General features: G+C 27.8%; 2 long non-coding RNA genes and 1 other non-coding gene across 3 annotated transcripts in view; 2 read left to right on the top strand and 1 right to left on the bottom strand.

The window, feature by feature from the left end:
* The window catches only part of LOC122269820 (uncharacterized), a 72674-nt gene that overhangs the window by 41931 nt on the left and 17429 nt on the right, over positions 1-13314 (top strand). The window lies entirely within an intron of this gene.
* TRNAP-AGG (transfer RNA proline (anticodon AGG)) lies at positions 8652-8723 on the bottom strand. Its single transcript has one exon. It is a non-coding gene; the product is annotated as a tRNA-Pro (tRNA).
* LOC147807523 (uncharacterized) lies at positions 9679-13268 on the top strand. Its single transcript, XR_015434501.1, has 2 exons — positions 9679-9864; positions 10937-13268. It is a non-coding gene; the product is annotated as an uncharacterized LOC147807523 (long non-coding RNA).

Genomic DNA, 13314 nt, shown 5'->3' on the forward strand with positions numbered 1-13314 from the left:
TTTTGGTTACTATTCAAAATATAAGTGTTTCTTCAAAATTTTAAATTTATTTTTTCTAGAACATATTTAGAAACACTATCCTTTATAAAAAATGTATAAATTTTATGTATTAATTAAATTTCACATATGAATATAGGTTTTTGACATTTTCGACATTTTTGACAGTGGGGTTTTTGACGTGACGGTTTAAACCATGGTTTGAACCGTCAAAAACTGTCACATGTCAAAAACCTGCCAACCCTGGTTTAGTTATTTATTAACTTCAACGATCTAAGCTTAAGCTTTCAATAGATTGGACAGCATTTTATATAATTTTACTGCTTAAAATATAATATTTTAAGATTTAGAAGGATGATGGTTAAAAATATTTTGAGACAATATGGTTTAAATAATTAAGAAAATTGATATTTTAAAAACAAGATTTTAAAAAAAAGCGAAATTCGTGCAACAGTTTCACGATGTTTTAATCTGGGAAGTTAGAAGAAACTTGAAATTTCATATCAGTCTGCCGGTTATAACACAGATATGCAAATATACGCAGACCAGGTTGACATTAAAATCAAAGAGTTCGATTATCTTGTTTATCAGGAAGGAAAGAAGATATAAAGTCCTTGTTTGTCAGGCACTGATTATCAGGTCATAGTAACAACTTTTATTCGGGAAAGATTACAGTGGCAACACGTTAGGTAATAAACAGAATTCGATCGATTTTACCAGTTACTGCATAATCGATAAAAATTAGTTCTAGATATTATTTCTCATAACGGATTATTTTCGACATGAATCAATGGGTAGACATTTTTTTGTTTTAATAGCACTTTTTGTAATTATTTACATTTGCACTTTGACATCCATAGTAAATTATTAACTTTTATTGTGCACTGAGAAAGAAATCCTGGTAAAATTACCGCACAGTATGGTTACGACATTTCTGGTTAAAAAATAATTATAATAATAAATAAAGCATAGTTCTGGTTAATGAAACCAAAATATACGATATTTAAACTCTTCATTTGGTAATTTTTCCGTTCATATTGTAAAGGTTTATTGCAATATAATATTGTTACGAAAAATCTGGTTTTAAAAATTTTATAGTTCTTATTAATACAAGTTTAGTAAAATATATAAAACTGAACAAGTAGATTTCGCCAAATAAATGGTTTCATTCGACTTATTCCATGCTCTAAGATAAAATTAGCAAATTTTGCCAAATTTATTATAAAACCATATTTTATTGTTTATTTTACAAAATCGTGACCAAAGCTCTTCGGTAATAGCAAAATCAATCGTTTGCTCTTCCGTAATAGCAAAATCAATCATTTGCTCTTCGGTAAAATCAATCATTTGTAATTTAGAATTTAGGGTAAAGTATTTGCTTAAGTATTGCAAACTCATGCCTTTTAGCACTTATTGTATTGCAATTCTTTTCACTTAAGAATTTAGCGTAAATTGTAATCCAAAATCCTCAAATCTTTGCCAGAAATCTTTAAATCAATTCTAGTTGTATCGAGGGTATTTTTAAACTTAATCAGTTTTGGTAGTATAATATACGTAATTAGGACTCAGACTTAATTTAATGATAATCAATTCCCAATTATCATTTAACCCTTGTACAATAAAAATATTAAGCTGATGGTAAATGATGTTTGAAGCGCACGAAATTTGTCATGGTTTAAGTGTTGAGTGATCTAGAAGAGTTCGCAGCTCAGGCGCTGACTATGTCGTCTAGAGAGAAGTAGGAAGCCAACGGTTCAATTAATGAATTTACAATAAAGAATGCATTTTTATTTTTCTACCAAAAAATGCAATCGCAGATAACAGTTCGTTGGCTATTTGCCTGGGGCTATTTCTTAGTTTTAAAAAAATTTCATATTTCATGAATAAAAGCTCAAGTATTCTAATTATTTAACCTAATTACACAGAAATTAAACATATCTTCTTTATTCTTAATTCGGAAACCAAAAGAAAGGGAAATTTCTACTTATCACCATGGCCATTTTTTACCACATCCGGACTGGAAGATAAGTGGATTTTTATGAGATTTATTTCGCCCTCTCCCCCCCCCCCCGAATATGGGAGGGGTTCAGGAAGAGACTTATCATTCTGTCGGCACCGACTTGAAATAACGCCAATTGGCGAAATTGACCTACTACCCAAACCACAGCCCCATAATTTCCAACAGCGAAAAATTACCCATCTTTATATGATAAAATAATAATAGTTAATTTCGCAGAAAATGTTTTTCTTAATGCGAATATAATTGTAGAGGGCTATTTCATTCACGGAAGATGTTAAGGCTACTGAGATGTTATAGATTCATTGAAGTCAATTCATGAATTTAAGAAAGCTAGGATAGCGATATAAAGTATTTGTAAGAATGATGGGGGGCTATTTATGTTATACCATTGAATGCTATTGCTATCTTATAAGGCATTTATTCGGTTCTTAATTGCGGGAAAGTATCTCTGGTATCTTATGCACGTGTTCAATTATTTGGAGGCAAAGTGCACGCTATAAAACGATGAACTATTATAAAGTAGCGAATTGTATTTATATGTAGTTGAGAACGTACGCCATCGCCATTCACTCTTAAAAATAACTTGTTTTTCGATTTTTAATTTAGTCATTGCATACTAAATACCAGCGTAAAAATTCATTTTTTCTCTATTTTACAAGATTTGAACTATATTTAAGGGAGTTCAGGTCACAAAATTTCTTGAAATTCTTTTATTATTTAAAAAATTATGCCTATATACTTTTAATGATAATATATATATATATATATATATATATATATATATATATATATATATATATATATATATATATATAAAGAGAGAGAGAGAAAGAGATAAAACCCTATTTCTAACAGATCCCTGATCTCGAAAATAGTTATTGTTTTATATATTTGATTATTTTATACAACATGCAAACAAAACTTTTCATTGATTTGTTAGATGAAATTGCTGAGGACAAAAATTGAGAGAAGATGTTCGCTTGTATCCCATTTTGTCATCGCAATCACTTTTTTTTTTCGTCACAAGTAAAATATTTGAAACTGAATTATTTCATCTAATTTTATGTAATTTTCTGTAATGCTGATGGGAAAAAGTCATTCAATGTAGACAATATTAAAGCGAATGTAACTGGGCATTAATGTCTATATCTTCTTCTAAAAAATTCTTAAAAAGAGAACTATTATAACTAAGGCCCGGATTTTGATGACATTTGCATTTTTTTGCATTTTTAGACATTCTTTGTCCTTTAGAGCATTTTTTGAGATTTATAGGGCATTTTCTTTAAAATTTTGGGGCGTATTTTGCATTTTAAAGCATTTTTTAAATTTTTTGTTAAATTTTTCTAATTTTTATTATTTTTTATAATTTTATATTATTACACTGGCTTTCAAACAATGAAGAAAATTTCTAGGATATTAACAGGTGAAGCAACATCTTTTCAAATTGAAGAAGAATTGTCAGTAAGTGTGACCGTCCTTTTCAAGTACGCACCAATAACATCAGTAGACGTTGAAAGAAGCTTCTCCTGGTATAAAAATTTGCTTTTAGACAAGAGACGCTCGTTTACATTTCAAAATATTAAAAAAAAAAAAATTTAATAATCCACTGTAATTCTGATATTTAGTAATATTATGAGATGGAAGTTGTTATATTCATTTAAGTTTCTATACAAAATGAAAATGTTTTGGAGTCAATATATTTTCCATTTTTTGTTATTTTTGGATATAAAACATATTTGTCGCTTTAATGAACGTAGAACAAGTATTGCATTGCTTTATATTTTTTGAAACGACTCATAATAATTTTGAAGAGTAAAACATTGTTTTAGTTCAATATTTTTACTTCTATTTAAGTCATGTCATAAAGCATTTTTAGCGCAATTTTCGCATTTTAAGGGCATTTTTTGCACTTTTAAGGGCATATTTTGCAGTTCATAAGGGCATTTTTTGCACTTTTTAAGGGCATTAATTGAGATTTTTTAGGTCATCAAAATCCGGGCTCTAATCATAACACTCTCTCTTCACACTGAAAACTTTCAGAAAGTAAAAAGATGAAAAATCAAAGAAAGATGAAAAATCAATTTACGAGTAAATAACTTTTAAATTAATTAATTAATATGGATTTTAAAAAATGTGTTACATTTTATTTTCAAAACTTTAGTTCTACTTTCAAAAGTTAATAAAGAAGTTGCAAGAATATACCATAAATCTCAATTACATTGCTCTAAAAATTTCATGTGAGAGCATGCATTAAATTTTTATGAAGGTCAAATTTCGAGTTATAAAGTGGTAACTAAGTTTCAAGTTATATATTAATTCGAGTTATAAAGTCTTAATTACATTACTGTATAAACTGAGAGCAAATTTCGAGTTGTAAAATGATTGACCATACGATTTGATGAATACTTTCTAGTATGACGGATACACAAGCTTGCAGCTCTAATAAATCAAAAATTAGTTTTATTGCACGTTTTTATGTCGTTTCTTTCTTTTTTTCATTTCTTTGTTTTTTTTTATGTCATGTTATCGCAAGTAAAAACTAGAGCCCCTGAATTAGAATCCTAGCATAGTAGCCTTAGTAAAAGCTACAACAATAATTTCGTCATGGCGTCGTATTTTAAAGGTATATGAAGGCACGTGTTTCTTGTTTTTATAAACTTAACTGACCTAAACTCAACCAGAACTAATAAAATAAACTTGAAATTATCTACGACATCTCGGGAAATGTGATAAATTCGTATTTTAAATTCAGTTAATCTTTCTTTTGTTTTAAATTGCTTTTCTCATATCATGGTAAATCTAATAATACGAAGAATAAATAACAGATATAACAAAAAAATAAAGGTTGTTTATTAAGAGAATGTATTAGAATGTGTAGTATAGGGATATTAGGGTACTTATCCGTTTCGGAGGGGGGTGAAAAACCTATTACCACAGTACCTATATTAGGGACCTATATTGGTATAATAGCTTTTTATTACCACAGCACTCAGAACCAGTAATATTTAATACTACATTTATTTAAGCATCCCTGGCGTCAAAAATAGTTTGGCGAATTTTCACGGTCATCCAAATAAGTACCGATAATAGTTCACCAAAAATAATTATAAAAATAATGGTGTCCTTTATCACACTGTTAGAATTTTCATTCTAAAATTTTGGTAAATTAATCAGCAGCAGTTTGTCCATCCGATTAACCGTAAAGTTTACTGTAAAGAATGTTTTTTACCTTTACGGTTTTGAAACCAGTTACCAGTTACGGTTAAGAACATGAATATAAAACTATACGGTTTTTTAACCATTTTCAACTAGAGATGGTTTTAAAACTGTAAAACAGAAATTCAACTAAACATAGGAGATAGGCTTTTCATTAGGTAATGCAAAGGAGAGTGCAGGAGAATGGAAACTTTTCATGTGTTGAAGGGAATGGAGGAAATAGTGTGGTGTCAAAGCTGGGACTCAAACCCCAGTTCGTGAGACTGACAGATTAGCCCTCTCGGCTATAATATGTACACAACTGCAAGAAACTAAGTGGCTTCATTAAGTGAGCTAAGTTGATGCAATATAATTCTGATTGTTTAATCGTATTAGGTGAAAGCAGTCAATAAACGGTTTTACTCACTGTTATCAGTTTGATTACCATCTTATTTATGGTTGTTTGACTGTTTTGTTTGAATGCGGTAAATTAACAGTTAAATAAATTCTTATTTAACCAGTTTTGTCTGAGAAATTTCTGAGTGCAGCTAAACATCTTGGGTCTTCATTGGACCCATATTCACGAATCTTGACTCAACAAAGGTTTAAAGGGCCGTTATTTTCCGTATATTCGCCATCTATATATATATTTCTCTTATACGGTGACAAAAAAAAGCCTCATTACAACTCCCCGAATGGTAACGCTAGAAAATCGACCAATGATTGCCGCTAATAATGCCACATGCCAAATCTAGCTGAGATGGCTCAACATATAGCGCTTTTAAAAATGGAAACTGAAATAACCAGAGAGAGCATACGCTAGGCAGAAGTGAGTAGTCTTTATCGATCGATCGATCTCTATTTTAGTATTTTGTCGAAAGCTCTTTTTTTCACGAATTTATATATTACGAATTTATTTGACGATTTTTGATTTATATTACGAATTTATTTGTTTTACTAGAATTTATTTGTTTATGCAGGTTTTTCCATTGCAATTCACTTATTTTAGCCAAAATTTTAACCTTTTTAAAGAGATGTCAGTTTTAGAAATTTTATCTTCAGATTTTATACTATAGCACATTTCTAACAGGTTTAACGAATTACGTGTCATTTATTTGAATTCAAATTTATTTTAATGACTTAGTATTTACTAAAAAGATGTAATTTTTTTTTTTTTTTTTTTTTTTTTTTTTTTTTTTTTTTTTAAAGTTGTTATATGGATTTAAATTATTGTTTTGAATTCTTAGAATTTTGTGCATTTGCAATGTACCTAAGTTAGTAGCGAGCGAAGCGAGCTTGGTTTGCGAAGCAAACAAAATAAGATTGCTTAGCAATTTTCGAGGGTTGGCGAGCGTTAGCGAACTGGGGCCACAGCCCACTAGTATATATAATTATCCGATTCAACCGATATTTTATAGCCACTTTATAACCAATATCGGGCCTATACCGAATTGTCAGATTTACCCGATATTTTATATTCATTGTTCAGCCAATATAGGCCATTGTAGGACCAAGATTAAAAAATTTGGACATTACAGTTCCTCGATGCATGTTTTTATAAGACACCATATTGAGCCAATTTTAAGCCCAACTTGGGCCAAGGTAAAATTGTTGCTACGGTCGCTACTAACAGTTTCAAAGGTTGTAATTAATCAATTTTGGCAATAATTACAAATTGAAATTTAAAAGCAAAGTTTTTTTGTATTAGAAAACTAAACGAATGGAGGAAAGATACTAATTCTTAAATGAGAACCGTAAAAAATCGCCTTATTACAACTGACGCCAAAGATGTTTCATTCATTCTAGTAATAGGTAATACTGCTATTATCTAAAAGTCTGTTTTTTAATAGGTACTAAATATAAAAGTATCGGTACCTCAATAGGTACAAGATACCTACTATAAGTATTGTGTTAATAGGTTTTAGTGCTCACCGAAAGGATAAGTACGGTAGAAAATTGTTGATAATGGTAATTTTTTGATTATTAGAAGTTGACTTCGAACCATAGTATTATGCCAAATGATACTCAATATAATTAATTTTTATTTTGATGTGACGAGTTTCGGAAAATATGTTTTGCTTAATCTGATAGCATAAAGCCACCGAGAAGGGCAACAAATAGAGATAATTTTTTAAAAAAAAGGGGATTGTTTTAGCTAAATTAACTGTGTCGGTAGGTGACTTTCAGTTTTCTACATGATTTAGTATCGTTGTTTAACTCCGATTTATTGATTATTTACTTTTTTTTCTCTTGCATCGCGTAAGAAGACAGCTGAGTAGTAGCCAGTAGGAAAAATAAGCAACTACACCTTAGAATACAAATAGAGAATGTTTAGATTTTTATTCTCAAGTTAAAACAGGAAAATTTTGCCATTTTTATTTATTTATTTTGGATAATTAATTTCTGAAGATGTTTCCATTTGAAGCCAATGAATTTTGTATTTTTAAACTTCTAGACATGTTTTTATTAAAAGAGACGATAACAAATTTTTACATGTGCGTTATACATGGTGTGGAATATTCATGAAGGAAAAGAAAAATGTATTCGAAAAATGTATTCGAATTATACCTACTAAAGAAAAACGTAATAGCTTATTCGAATTGGCTATTTCTTTAGGTAAAAATATAATAAAATAAATAATAAAATAAAGTGTCGATTCTTTTATTCTGATTAGAAAACACCAAAATATGTTGTATTCTTTTCGAAATATATTGTCATGCTGAAAATGTAAATAATAATAAATAAAAAGAGCTTTTTTAAAATTACGTAAAAATGTTCTCTTCTTCATTGGTCTGTTTTTCAGACACGTGGAAGTTCTATTCCAGTTAATGTTAACAAGGCCAGCTTTGAAACTGCTTTCATTAAGTCAATTTTCCGAGAGAAAAAGAAAGAAAATAAATAAAATAAAATAAATAAGGTAAAATAAATAAATAAAACAATTATTATTTTATAATTACAATTATAAAAAATACATATTATAATCATTATTAATATAATAATAATAATTATAAAAATAATTTTTATTAAAATTGAATATTTTATTTTACTATAACACTTTTACACGTAAATTTTCAATATTTGACTTGAAAAATTAAAGCTTAAGAATTTTTTTCCTTCTTTCAAAAAATTGATTAAAAAAAGGGAAAAAACGATTAAAAATTTAAAAATTTTTTTTAATCAATAAGAATCAACGATTAAAAATTTAAAAAATTAATTTATAAACCTCGTGTTATAATGTGCCCCTTCCCTCCCTTCACAAATGAAACAAAACATTTTTGAAAATCAGTTTAGTTTTTTCTGAAAAATGTTCATCCACATTTTAACATACGAACCTGAATAGAACGTGAAATTCCTGTGAAAATAAGATACTAAAGCTGAAAATAAATAATAAGTATCCTTTTATTTACTAATTTTATTCTAAAAGAACAAAAAATCAGATGGGCTCGGCCGGGATTTGAACCCGGGACCTCTCGCACCCTAAGCGAGAATCATACCCCTAGACCACCGAGCCACATTTGCAAATTATCTTATTGACAATAACGTGATATGACAAAACTATCAAAGATAAAATCATTGTATCCAACTAAGTGAGAAGGCTTTATATGGAGCAAACCATTACAATGAAAAGAAGAAAAAAATTAATTTCAGAAAATATACATAAAAGATAAATTGAATTTAGAATATTTCTAAAATAGTGAAATGTAAAAAAAAGTATGATTTGAGATTATAAAAGTTGCATGCTGTGATAATGTTTAAACGTTAATGGGAATACTTTTTGAGTTATGAAAGATTTTTGCTCAAAAATGATGCATTTAAAAGTTCTCAGTTCATAATTTTTTTAAAGAATTTTTGTCAAAGGTATGTATTAACAGTTATCACAACGTCAACATGTATATACAAATTTCTGTGGGGGAGGGGGGAAACTGAAACAATGTCTTATTTGGATGTTAAGAAAAAGTATATCAAAAATAGTCAGTTTTAACAACACTTGTATATTATATAAAATAATACAAAGGATTGTAAATTTTAAAATTAAAAAAAAAAAAAATAATAATAATAACGAACATGACAGAATTAGATAGATTAAAATTTACATTATAAAATAGGATTAAATCTTTGCAATTATTAAGGAACAAAAAGAGTCTTGTTAAAAAAATAAAAACGAAATAACATATCACATTTCAAAGAATAAAGATAAATAAAACATTCTTGTAGATAAGTGAATTAAGAAAGTTTTTATTGGCAAAGGCAAACTAATGACTTAATAGAAAACAATGTCGATTGTAAGTTATAGAAATAATAAATAAAGAAAAAGGTAAGTTTCATATATGGATAATAATTACCGGGCCGCACGATTCCAAACCGTAATGTTCCCAATCCTTAAGACGGGGAATATGCAACTTTTTCCCTCTTTCTCGGGAATACGTGATTCTAAGCAATGACGTCAGAATAAAATAGGTTTGTGCGCATGTACCTCTTCTGGAAAAGTCGCGGTATGTTGATATACAGCTTCGAAATGTGCGAAGCTGAAATCGCCATGCCTGAAACAACTATTTATGTCATTTTCATTAAACAAAAGAAGAGAATCTGCTAATTTCCTTGGTTGGAGTATCGACACATAAATTAAATAAAGAGTTCGTGAGTGATGCTAGGTAAGTCTAATTTTCTTAAGAGTACCGATGGTTCTTTTCGCGCCAAACTGTGAAGTTTTAACGCTTTTACTTTTGTTAGTTTTAAAAACCTTTCACAGATAGATACTAAGTGAAATTACGTTCAATATGTAAATAAACAGTTATGATAGGTATGTTGAATTATTAAAAATATATGTTCTTAGTAGTTATAGCTTTGGCTCCGTTACGAATATTATATTAAGTTATAGAATTTTTTATTTATATTACTTTATAAATTTTTATTGAATTTGAATTGTACTGTTATTAAGTATCCTTCCATTAACAGTCATATGCATAATTCATGTCATTGAGCAGCTCTAATGCGACGTAAATAAAGTACCTATTAATTATTAATCTCTTCTTAACAAAATATCGTGCATGACTTTAGTTTTCGGCATTATTTTTTCTAATCAGTTAATAATATAAACAATTGTATCTATTAATTTAATTTTAGTTGCATGGAGAAAATTTTTTAATAAACAATACATTTCTAGTGACAAAATATATAACATCTTACATCAGGCACATCTTAGTTTTAAAACACCTTTCAATTTCACAATGTATAGAAATAGATAATTTAATATTTGTTGTTACTATTATTTTTTGTTTTGTTGCTACAGAAGGAATTATGGTACTTATGTATTTCAGGTGCAATAAATAAGTAACAATTATAACACAAATAATTAACAGTAGTAATTATTTGTGGTGTTTAATTAAATGTGGATAATGGGAAACATAATAGAAAGATTGTGGTAATAGTGGTTTTCTGACTCCAAAGATTGATAATTAACAATATAATCCTTTTTAAAAATTGTTTCTAACAAAATATTCTTCAGTTTCCTTAATGTCAAAAATATTTAAATTTTAATGTTATCAAATGTTATTAAAATTGTTTAAAAATCGTGATTTATCCTAAATCGGTTCCTTATAGTAAGTACCTACCTATTTAAACATAGAATTTCTAGTAAATAAAGTTTGAGTACATTTATTCGTTAAACAGATACCCCTTCCATTGAATGCTTATGGCCTCACTTTCTTTTTTTTACATTTTCAGCTACATTTATGCAGACAGCTTTCTATTTGATGAATGAGATGATTTTTCTACTGTAAAGAGGATTCTTATCCAGAAACTAATTTTGATATCTAAATTATGGACAGTGGCTAAGCTGAACTAAATATCACATGGCATCTTCAGTGAAATCACCAGTGCAATTAAGACAATGACAAAGGCTAGTAATAGATCATCAGGCAAGGTTTTAACTGATCTTCCAAGTAACCTCCCTAGACCAGCGGCTGCTACTAACTATCATTTATCATAGGTTTCATAATATTTTACAATGCTCTACATTATTTATGGACATCTTAAGTCTTTCTTTTTTTTTTTGAAAAAAAGAGCTGTGATAATAGACTGTAATTTATTGTACTTAAGGATTTTCATTTCTTAATATTTTGAAATTTCTGTTACCTTTATATTTTTCAAACAATTGATTAAAATATATATATATAAAACCTGTATTCATGAAAATGTCTTTGATAAATTACATTTTTTTGTAAAATAATCTCCATGCTCAAAATATCTTAGTATTATGCATTAAAATTTTGTGAAATATTATATTTAATCATATTTTATAAAAAATAAAAAAATGCATTGATGTCTTAATCAATTTTGTGTTAAAATAGTGGTCACATATAGTAGTAACTTAAACTAATTTCTTTGTCTGTGAAAATCATTGACTATTTTAACAATGCTCATTCGAAATTGCTGTAAAATTTATGCAAATATTTAAAAAATTAGATGAACAGTAAAGACATATTGAATTCAGATTGAACACTTGTTGAATTCAGTTGCATACAACAACGAGCCAGTTGCCCAGCACATTGCAGGTTCAAGTGAATTTGTTTTGTATGCATGCCTGTGCTTGATTGTATTCAGTTTTATATTATTTTAAAAACAAATGATCATGGATTTTATTCGTTTATTTGACATGCTGCGCTATTGATTTGAATTCTTTTTCTTAGTTGCTTGAAATTCATATAATTTGATATTCTACGTAGCAAAATTTTTTCCTCGTTTTATCTGGTACATATGTTTTTTTAAAAACAAATAGGATTAATTTGTTTTGACATGCTTTAATGCATTGAAATTCACTTAATTTGATTTTAACTGTAGCAAATGTTTACCTCATTTTTTTATCTTGTATAATTTTTACAAACCATCCAAATCCAAAAAATATCCATTTGATTTTTCTACTATGCCTATCAGTCAGCTTACTAAAAGGCATATAATATATTAATTATTAGTCGAAGGGGAAAAATGCTATAGGGATAAAAAATTTTTACAATTATATTTGGCAGATCAAGTGAGGGGTCTGTCTAGGCCGAATTTACTACCGTTTAGCGGTACCTTCACAAATTCAACTTTAGGAAAAACGGTAGTTTCACAAATTCAGTTTTAGGAAAAACGGTAGTTTCACAAAATACTTTTTCTTAAAATTTTATTTTTGTATCCTTTAAGAATCGATAAATCCATATTTTTGTGTTGATTTTTAAATATAATTTTTAATTTTTCACAAATTATGTCTAAATTTTCACAAAATAGGTACCTCTCAGAAAAACCTAGACAGACCCCTGCAAGTTAATTACTGCTAGTTTCTTATTTTCCTAGGTGTAGATAATTTTTTTTTTGGTCTGTATGCATTATTCAAGTGTTCTATGTTAGATCTGAGTATGAGACCAGAAAAAAATTCAAGTTTTCTTAATACCCTTGATTCATAAAGTTATTGTTTTAATTGTACTATTTTTAATTATTGATTTCAATTCAATAAGTTATTGATTATTATTTCTTCAAAGCTTTGAGGTTTAAGTAAAGTTATTTCACCTGTGCATATTACAAAATGTTTAAGTTTATTATATTGTTTATAAAATAAGAGATCTCAGATGTGCTTTGAAATCAGTCCCCATTGATAATAATTGCAATTACTAAAATATATAATAATTTATTAAATTGTTATTATTTACATAATTAATTGTTATAGTCGACAGTAGCATTATTTAAACTTCATTTACAAATTCAAATTTATTCTGTTTCAAGTATTGAATAAATTTGTTAATTTTTATTTTCTGTTCTTTATGAGGATATAAGATTTTTTCTTCAGCAATATTATTAAAATTGTATTTCCAAAATTCTGTTTACATCTAGTTTTCAACATTTATTTTAACTGCATTTTATGGTTTAGAATATTTTATGAAAAAGTATATTTACATTGTTTAGCAATTAGCTTTTTTTATAATTCTAGTATTACATGCTTTATAATAGTTTCATAATCCACAGTGGGTATTGAATATTGTTTTAGTGCTTTTGAAATAAAAATTATTTAGTTAAAAAACTAGGGTGCTTTTTTTAGATTTTTTTTGCTATATATAACAAAGTTA

Source organism: Parasteatoda tepidariorum, chromosome 6 (genome assembly GCF_982258835.1).
Source record: "Parasteatoda tepidariorum strain Cologne lab strain chromosome 6, Ptep-v5.0, whole genome shotgun sequence".
NCBI lineage: Eukaryota > Metazoa > Arthropoda > Arachnida > Araneae > Theridiidae > Parasteatoda > Parasteatoda tepidariorum.